A 10,373-nucleotide genomic window follows, 5' to 3' on the forward strand; every position below is an offset into this window, starting at 1 on the left:
ATAATAGCTGCATTTTTTACATGATAATACATGCTTAAATCATTTTATAATAGTTTTTAGAAACATACAGTACAGCAAATTATAAGGATCACATGTATTTTTTTCAATTTCAAAATTTGTCTCTTGAATCCATACCTTAAAGTTACTTACCAGCCGGAGTGTCTTTTTTTTTTTTTAGATTCATTGAAATGTTGTTTCTTTCTGAATTTTTTAAATTGAAGTACAGTTGATTTACAATGTTGCATTAGTTTCTGCTGTACAGCAAAGTGATTCAGTTATACATATATATACACACACATTCTTTTTATAGCTTTTCCATTATAGGGTGAGTGTCTCGATTGGAATCAGCTAAAAAGCATGCCCTCCCCTTCCCCACAGGGAGAGACGCATCAAGTCCTAGAGAAGTACCAACTTGTTAAATCCTCAGATACTTAGAGACTCACTTTGGAAGCCTGTTGCAGAGAGAATCTCAGGGAGAGAGGTATGAGGCAAGAAAGAAAGAAGAAGAAAAAAAAGGCTAGAAGGGAGGTTATGTTCTAAAGAAATGGCTTTTTAAAAGGAAGGACACTTCAGGATGTTCCAAGAAGAAGCTATTCTGAAACTTTGAAGAAGCTGCTGGCCCTTCTTAATTTCAACAGAGTGGTGAGAAAGTAAGTACTAATATTAAACTGAAGTCCTAAGAGAACCTTGAGTGGCTTAGAAGCATCATCCATGAGCATGCTCTTCTGTATGGTGAAGTGGCCCCAAAGATATATGTTACAAGGTAACGTGAAAATAGAGTATCTGACTTGTATTTCAGTTTTGCTTCTTTTCTCGGCTCTGTATTTTACTGTTGTTTTATTTATTTACTTGGGGCTCATAAAGTGAATGAGAGAGAACTGGCATAACCAAGTCACCAAAAGTTTCAGCAAAAAGAAATATTAGATAGGAGTAGGAATTGGTACAACCTTTTTTAAAGGGAATTCACATTGAATTTCAAGGCACTTACAAATATTTGTAGCCTTTGACTCAATAATTCCACTTCAAGAAATCTTAAGGAAATAATCAAATGTGCATAAGAAAAACATCATAATAAAAATCACCTGTAATTCCACTACCCAGAGACAATCACTCTAATTACACTCGTCTTGGTGTTATTTTCTTCCAAACTGCGTTGTTAGGCTTCTCTTTGAGGCTACCATAACAAATCATCAAAAACATAGAGACTTGAAATAATACAGACTTATTATTTTACAATTCTGTAGGTCACAAATCAGATGAAGGTCTTAGTGGGCTAAAAATCAAGGTGCCTACAGGGCGGCATTCCTTTCTGGAGGCTCTAGAGGAAAATTCATTTTCTTTCATTTTTAAGCTTCTGGAGGTAACCCACATTCCTTGGCTAAAGTTCTCTTTCCTCCAAAGCCGGCAATGTTACCTCTCTGTGAGCTATATAAATATAGCTCCCCCTGACCACAGCGGGGAAGGATTCTCTGCTTTGAAAGACCCATGTTATTAGATTGAGCTCGTTCAAATAATCCAGGATAATCTCCCCATTTTAAGGCCCTTAAACATAATCACATGTGCAAAGTTCTTTCTACCACGTAAGGGAACATACTCACAGGTTTTGAAAATCAGGGCACTCAAAGGCATCTTTAGGGGCTTCTGTGGTGACTCAGACAGTAAAGAATCACCTGCAGGGTAGTAGACTTGGGTTTGATCCCTGGGTTGGGAAGATCCCCTGAAGAAGGGAATGGCAACCCACCCCAGTATTCTTACCTGGAGAATCCCTTGGACAGCAACATGAATTTTGTGACTAACACTTCTAGGAGAGAGAGAGATAGGCATCTTTGGTTGGGGAGGCAGGCATTATTCTGTCTACTACACGAATGTTTTCATGTATATTCAAAAATATATATTTTGTAAAAGTAGAAACATAAATAATTTTGCATCATGCTCTCTTTCTATTTACACATGTATAATACCAGCATCCCAGAAGCCCCTTTCAGAACACTTTCTAGTCACTACCACCAAAGTAACCACTGTCTTAATTTATAACAGCATGGATTAGCTTTGACTGTTTTTGTAGTTATACAGAATGTATGCATTTGTATGTGGTTTCTTTCTTTCATGCAACATTATATTTATAAAATTCATCTGTATTGTTTCATATAGTTAGTTGTAGGTTGTTATGTCTCTTACTCTATAATATTCAGTTGTGTAAGCATACCACAATTCATTTATCCATTCTAAATTGAGTATTTAGGAAATTTCTATTTGGGGGCTGGTGAGCATATGAACTTCATGACCCAAATAATCACGATGGTGTGATCACTCACACTGACCTAGAGCCAGACATCCTGGAATGTGAAGTCAAGTGGGCCTTAGGAAGCATCACTAAGAACAAAGATAGTGGAGGTGAGGGAATTCCAGTTGAGCTATATCAAGTCCTAAAAGATGGTCCTGTGAAAGTACTGCACTCAATATGTCAGCAAATTTGGTAAACTCAGCAGTGGCCACAAGACTGGAAAAGGTCAGTTTTCATTTCAATCCCAAAGAAAGGCAATGCCAAAGAATGCTCAAACTACTGCACAATTGCACTCTAGTAAAGTAATGCTCAAAATTCTCCAAGCCAGGCTTCAGCAATACGTGAACCGTGAACTTCCAGATGTTCAAGCTGGTTTTAGAAAAGGCAGAGGAACCAGAGATCAAATTGCCAACATCCATTGGATCATTGAAAAAGCAAGAGAGTTCCAGAAGAACATCTACTTCTGCTTTATTGACTATGCCAAAGCCCTTGACTGTGTGGATCACAATAAACTGTGGAAAATTCTGAAACGATGGGAATATCGGACCACCTGACCTGTCTCTTGAGAAACCTCTATGCAGGTCAGGAAGCAACAGTTAGAACTGGACATGGAACAGCAGACTGGTTCCAAATAGGAAAAGGAGTATGTCAAGGCTGTATATTGTCACCCTGCTTATTTAACTTGTATGCAGAGTACATCATGAGAAACGCTGGGCTGGATGAAGCACAAGCTGGAATCAAGGTTGCTGGGAGAATGATCAATGACCTCAGATATGCAGATGACACCACCCTTCTGGCAGAAAGTGAAGAAGAACTAAAGAGCTTATTGATGAAAGTGAAAGAGGAGAGTAAAAATGTTGGCTTAAAACTCAACATTCAAAAAATAAAATAAAAAAAAAAACCCTCAACATTCAGAAAATTAAGATCATGGTATCCAGTCCCATCACTTCATGGCAAATAGATGGGGAAACAGTGGCTGACTTTATTTTGGGGGGCTCCAAAATCACTGCTGATGGAGACTGCAGCCATGAAATTAAAAGATGTTTACTCCTTGGAATGAAAGTTATGACCAACCTAGATAGCATATTAAAAAGCAGAGACATTACTTTGCCAATAAAGATCCGTCTAGTCAAGGCTATGGTTTTTTCCAGTAGTCATGTACGGATGTCAGAGTTGGACTATAAAGAAAGCTGAGCACCAAAGAAATGATGCTTTTGAACTGTGGTGTTGGAGAAGACTCTTGAGAGTCCCTTGGACTGCAAGGAGATCCAGCCAGTCCATCCCAATGGAGATCAGTCCTGGGTGTTCATTGGAAGGACTGATATTGAAGCTGAAACTCCAATACTTTGGCCACCAGATGTGAAGAGCTGACTCATTTGAAAAGACTGGGAAAGAATGAGGGCAGGAGGAGAAGGGGACAACAGAGAATGAGATGGTTGGATGGCATCACTGACTCAGTGGACATGGGTTTGCATAGACTCCAGCCATCGGTGATGGACAGGGAGGCCTAGCGTGCTGCAGTCCATGGGGTCACAAAGAGTCGGACCTGACTGGGCAAGTGAACTGAACTGAACTGAACTGAGCACATGAACAGGTTTCCCAGGTAGCTCAATGTTAAAGAATCTGTCAATGCAGAATCTGTCAATGCAGGAGACACAGATTCAATCCCTGGGTTAGGAAGATTCCCCCAGAGTAGGAAATGGCAAGACACTTCAATATTCTTGCCTGGGAAATCTCATGGACAGAGGAGCCTGGCAGACTACAGATTATAGGGCAGCAAAAAGTTGGCACAACTGAGTACGCATGAGAGCTTGAACACAGTGTTTTGGTTATTAATATAAGAGAGGAATTGCTGTATCATAGAGCACGCATATAATTTTAGCATAAGTAGATACTGCCAAAGCATTTTCTGATGTGATTATACCTATTTCACTCCCATTAGCAATGAGTGACAGTTTCACTTGCTCTATAGTTTGTCAGCACTTGTTATTTTTTTTAATTTGAAGACACTTTATTATGCTCAAAGTTTTCCCATTACTTTTAATTGTAAACTCTTACTCGTCAAAAAGAAAATTAATAAAAATCTATATCTTCAGGAAACTTTTAACAACATAGTTTTCCTTTATATGCTTGTCAACTTTAAATTATTACAAGTTAGATACATTTAGTCATTACATGATACCAGGAAGATCAGCCTTAAAGATATCAATAATGTCTATGCTGATAAGTAAAATAATGGTAAAAAATGGCATTTCAGTTTTACCTTAAAAAAAAGCAAACAGAGTCCAGTTTGTTAATGATGGGAATACAGACTTATCTTCTTAATCTTGTATATTAAATATTTGGACTTAAAAAAATAAATATTCCTGTTCTCTCAAATAGTGGCTGACACTGTCTTGGGAGCAGGCTGTCTAAAGAACCAGTCTTTCCTCCCTCAAGAGGGATCCAGGGGTACACCAAGTACAGGATCAAGAGCCCTTTGCAACATTTATCACCAAGCCCATGGAGCTCCTAGCCCTGCCTTATTAAATTAAAGAGAGACTGAATCTCTTTCTAAGCATCAAGATGGCCATGTGGACGTCACTAGCAAGGCCACATATGTGTACTACTGATGAAAGATTTTTGAAATTGCTGAATTTCCCCTTTCCATTATTTTAAAAAATATTGTTCAGCTTTAGTGTAAAAAGGGAGAGAGATTGGACAATTATATTTTTAAACAATTCCATCACCACCCCCACCACCAAAAGGGATTCCATTTTTATTACATTATCTCTACCTCCATAGTAAAGAATTGAGGCAAAAACAAAAACAAACCATGTTCTATTTCTGAACAAAGAATTCGGACTATCTAAATTATAATTCATTCCCTAGGAAATCAATTTTTGGAAATTTCAATCAGTGTTCAAAAAGAATATCCTACCCAAACCATCCAAGGAAGACTTGTACTTTCTTAGACCAGCCACACAACCATGAAGTATGGCTTCAGTATTAGACTTGGCAACCCCAAACCCCTTTTTAAACTGTACTGGTTGCTATTTACTTAATTAACTTAGAACTTGCTGTTTGGATTAGGCTGTCAGGTAACATTGGTTATCTAACTATTTAGCTGGATTGTGTATCAGGTATGAAATCTCACACATATGAAGGAAACCTGGTAAGTCATGTATCAGATGTGCACAGAGCGCATGTGTGGATCTGAGTACAAACAAAGGTCAAAATATTTACATGGGGAATACATGTAACTCCATGGCTGATTCATGTCAATGTATGACAAAACCCACTTCAATATTGTAAAGTAATTAGCCTCCAACTAATAAAAATAAATGAAAAAAAAATATTTACATGGAATGTTGACCCTGACTTAAAAAGCTACTAGTTTAAATTATGACATCTTTACTTACAATTTGTTTTATGAATAGCCTCATATGATAATTTTTCAAAATATGCCTTTCAAATACTTGATAAAAATATACAAAATTTCACTACACTTATTTTTCTTTAAACAAGACATCTAAACTCTCTTTACAAATCAAAAGAAAATTTTTTTTTTCTGTTTGAAAGTCACAGATGCGATGATTCTGAGTGGCAGGGTCTTACTGCATGCAAGAATGAGACACATATTCTCTTATACAACTATGCACATTTCTAGTATTTTGAGCTATATAATTTACTCACTGAAGATCACTAGTATCAAAGAAAAATGAGAGATCCCATCTACATATTTACAATATAATGCACCCATGGCTGATGCATGTCAGTGTATGGCAAAATCCACTACAATATTGTAAAGCAACTAGCCTCCAGTTAAAATTAAAATAAATTAATTAATTTTTTTAAAAAAGAGTCTTTCTTAAACTTCTTTAAAAACAGCAAGATTAGGATGGTATCTGGCCAATGTTAAGAAATAATTTGATGACAAAGAAATAAGTTAACATTACATGAACAGTTTTCTAAAATACATCTTATGCTGCTGCTAAGTCGCTTCAGTCATGTCCGACCCTGTGCGACCCCATAGACGACAGTCCACCAGGCTCCCCTGTCCCTGGGATTCTCCAGGCAAGAATACTGGAGTGGGTTGCCGTTTCCTTCTCATCTTATACATCTTATAGTGCAATTTCAATATGGTGATCAACTGCACATATTTGGGAAAATGATCACATTTTCTTTGACTGTATCAGTAACATGTAAAACCTACATCTAGAATAGGATGCGTTCTTGTAATCTACTGGGAACATGCAAAGTCAGGTGAGTCCAGAAAGAAAGGTCTGAGAATCTATTAACAAAATTGTCCATTGTAATCAGTGCTTTTGAGTCTGTAATCACCATTCTAACTATGATTAAGCCATAAGGAAAGGTTTTTAGTTTCATATATAATAATTTTCAAAGCCTACCTTCCCTTATTAAGCATTTGTTGAGTCACTTGTATATGTAATCACAAAGCCTTCTCAAACTATAACATGAAGGCCACTCACTAAGGCAGATTTTCAGTAATTCCTTTAAAGAGAGATTCTTGAGCACACACACTGTGACTACATGTGTCTATGTAAGAGAAACAGTTGCACTTTTGGGAGGGTAAGAGGACTCCACCTTAATGCCAGTCCAGGCGCATCTACGATGATCCACCCAAAATACACCTAAACTGTCTTGTCTGGAGTTGCTCAACACTGTAAACTTAGCATCTTCAATGGCTAACATGCAAATGCAAAGGCAGCGACCACGTCTGAGACCAGCGGAAGCACTGGACATCCATGTATATTCTCTAGCTAACTTTCTCTATAAAAAGTTCAACCTCCTCTTGGAGGTAGAGCTCTGTATTCAAGACAGCCAGAAGGTTCAAAGTTCTGCTCAGAATACAGTACTGAGCACATTTTAATTCTGGATCTCATACTCAAACACTGTGTTTGAAATAAGACTGTAAAAAGATACAAATAAAACAAATATTCAGTTTTAACCAAGATTGTACATGTCTAACAGTGATATAGATTTAAAAAACCCTACCACCAAAATGGTAACTGATTTAATCATGAGCTCTATAAAAAAAAAAAAAAAGATAATTAGGAAAACTTCCCTTAGTTATGAATGTAACCAGTTCACTGGAACCCAATGTGTATCTGTCTCCAATTTGTCAAAAGTTCTTTTCAGCTCATTGAAGGCCACAGCAAGATCATCATTTACTATCAGTTCAGTCGCTCAGTCATGTCCGACTCTTTGCAACCCCATAGACTCCAGGCCTCCCTGTCCATCACCAGCTCCTGGAGTTTATTCAAACTAATGTCCATTGAGTCGGTGATGCCATCCAACCATCTCATCCTCTGTCGACCCCTTCTCCTGCCACCTTCAATCTTTCCCAGCATCAGGGTTTTTTCCAATGAGTCACCTCTTCGCATCAGGTGGCCAAAGTTTTGGAGTTTCAGCTTCAGTCCTTCCAATGAACATTCAGGACTGATTTCCTTTAGGATAGACTGGTTGGATCTCCTTGCAGTCCAAGGGACTCTCAAGAGTCTTCTCCAACACCACAGTTCAAAAGCATCAATTCTTCAGGGCTCAGATTTCTTTATAGTCCAACTCTCACATCCATACATGACTACTGGAAAAACCATAGCCTTGGCTAGATGGACCTTTGTTGGCAAAGTAATGTCTCTGCTTTTTAATATGCTTTCTAGGTTGGTCATAGCTTTTCTTCCAAGGAGCAAGTGTCTTAACTTCAAGGCTGTAGTCACCATCTGCAGTGGTTTTGGAACCCAAAAAAATAAAGTCTACCACTGTTTCCACTGTTTCCCCATCTATTTACCATGAAGTGATGGGGCCAGATGCCATGATCTTAATTTTCTGAATGTTGAGCTTTAAGCCATCATTTACTATAGTTTTGCCATACTGACTCTCCATTATCTGGGCAGATTTAATCATTTCTTGAAAGTCATCTTCCATAAAGGGCTTCGCAGCACCTTGGTCGTCTCTGCTTGAGATAATCTTTGCATTTTTTCTTGTCTCCCTCAAACGCCCTATTGACAGAGGCCTTATAAATATCGCATATGGCTTATATTCTAGTATCCTTAAGTGCTTCATTGTATGAGGCTGAACATCCAACAAACTTTGTTTTTAGCCAGGACAGACCAAACTGAGTCTATACTTGTGTAATAGTTGTTTTTATATTCACCATATTCAATAAACTTATTCCTCTCAAACAAATACTTGGAAATGAAAATATATTCAATACCATCATTCTCCTGGCTTCTTCTTGGTCTGGTGGTATAGGGCACTGTCACACCTTATTGCTGTGTGTTCGTTTCACTTCATTCAAACCTACTCCAACAGGACCAACCAAGACCAACCAAGTCTGTATTTCTCCTTCATCTACCGGTGATAGGGTGTTACTTCCTCATACGTGGGCACATTGGCTGTGTCATACTGGTCATCTTCTTGCACTCATACATGGACTTATTTGTTTTCTTATCTTTCCTACTAAGATGAAAAGTTCTTCTAAAACCAGATGATTTCCTACTGGAAACTTTCAGGGGCTGGACTAATATTTCTGGTCGTCTCAGAGCCAGTCTCCTTTCCTGGAAAGGTTTAGAGGGATTCAGTCCTGCTCTGGGGTTGGCATCTCCTTCATGCTTTGCTTGCCACCACGTTGCGTCATCTTGGCTCATAATCTGAAGAATATCTCCCTTTTTGAAAGAAAGCCCAGCTTCCTTACATGGAATTGCTTTATCCTCATTAGGGTCATAGTCAAAGACAGCTTTGATAAACATCTTGCCTTCCTTCGATGGTGCCTCTTCTTTGATGCCGTGTATAATCTTAAATGTTATTGCACCCTGAGAATGAGCCAAGATCGAGATTATTTCCTGGATCATTACCCTCGACAGGTATCCCATTCACTCCCCAAATTAATCGCCAACTTGAATAATACCACTTCTGTCTGCAGCTCATCCTCTCATGATTCTGGCCACCACGATGGCCCCAGTCTGTTCATCCTTTTTAATAGTGGCTCGCAGTGGTTCTCTATTTTTGACCAGGCAGATGATTTTCACCGAGTCTTCCTCATCGTCAATGTCATCGGGCATAGGAGGCAACACAGGATCATAATTCTTTGGAGCCACAGTGTCATGCACAGAGAGCAAAGCCTTCACCTTGGGTTTTGACAGTAGTTTCTCAGCCCCTCTCAGATCTCACTGTTTATTGGCTTGTTCTGAAGCTCCTCCACCAGGTCATCGGCCAAGGCTGCCGCGCCCTGGAGGATGGGCATGGGGTTCTGTTTCTCGTAGTAGTGAAGTTTCTCATGAATCTTGACTAGCGAATGCAGGCTTTTTTCACCGAACACATCCCAGAGGAAGGTCGGGTCTTTCTGGCTGTTCATGTGTGGCTGCATCTGGGCTGGCAAAGCCACCAACAGCTCCCTGAGCCTGTGGACAGAGCGGGCATGATGCTGGGGCCAGCCGGGTGCTGCCAACTCACTCCCCTGGAAGGTGGCCAAGATGCCAACCCCTGCAGCCACTCCCGGGCTGACTACCAAGGTCTGTGTCCCCGTGCAGGCCATTTCTGCTCCGGGTGGCCATGGCCACGGCAGGAGCTCCCTCTCCGGTGTCTGCAGGCCGGGCTGAAGTACCGAGGCTGCAACCGCGGCCACCGCTAAGGACTATCAAGCAGCCTGCGGGTTCAGCGCTGCCGTGGCAGGAGCAGGACTCACGAGCCCAACACTTGTTATTTTCTATCTTTCTCATTTTGGCAGGTGGACTCAAACATTTTTATGTTTATTATTCTCATTGTAGTTCTATAGTTGTATCTTTGGGTTTTCTTAGTTGATTAAATACAGATCTTCCTCAGCTTACCATGCAGCTACATCTCACTAAACCCATTATAAGTTGAAGATATTGTTAAGTCAAAAATGCATCTAAGACACCCGAGTTCCAGAACATCTTCACTTAACCTAGCCTACCTTCAGTGTGGTTAGAACACTTACGCTAGCCTACATTTGTTCAAAATAATCTAACACAAAGCCTATTTTATAATGAAGTATTGAAAATCTCTTGTAACTTATTCAATATTGTATTGAAAGTGAAAAACAGAATCGTGTTGTAAGAATTTGCAT

General features: G+C 39.4%; 1 pseudogene; it reads right to left on the bottom strand.

The window, feature by feature from the left end:
* Positions 1-7,357: 7,357 nt before the first annotated feature.
* Positions 7,358-9,706, bottom strand: LOC133052303 (MAGUK p55 subfamily member 7-like; annotated as a pseudogene).
* Between the last annotated feature and the right edge of the window lie 667 nt (positions 9,707-10,373).

This window comes from Dama dama, chromosome X (genome assembly GCF_033118175.1).
Source record: "Dama dama isolate Ldn47 chromosome X, ASM3311817v1, whole genome shotgun sequence".
Lineage (NCBI taxonomy): Eukaryota > Metazoa > Chordata > Mammalia > Artiodactyla > Cervidae > Dama > Dama dama.